Here is a 264-nt window from a genome sequence, read left to right on the forward strand (position 1 = left end):
GTCAGGATAGTCGCTCTTTGAACGGGGAGAGTGAGGAAGGGGCATGGAAACAAAATATTCGGCAAATTGTTAAAATACATGGAAAACTTTGCAAATATATGACATTTGTCTCCCTTTTCATATTACTCTAAAAATTTAAAGTTTATTTTGACTTACGGAAGGGGGGGGGTGCGTAGTGAAATATTAGTTATGGAATCCACTTCACATTGAAAAAAGCTTTTAAAGAAAAAAATACTCGTCCGCATTGGCTACAGTGTTGAAAAT

Source organism: Penaeus monodon, chromosome 24, assembly GCF_015228065.2.
Source record: "Penaeus monodon isolate SGIC_2016 chromosome 24, NSTDA_Pmon_1, whole genome shotgun sequence".
NCBI classification, from domain to species: Eukaryota; Metazoa; Arthropoda; class Malacostraca; order Decapoda; family Penaeidae; genus Penaeus; species Penaeus monodon.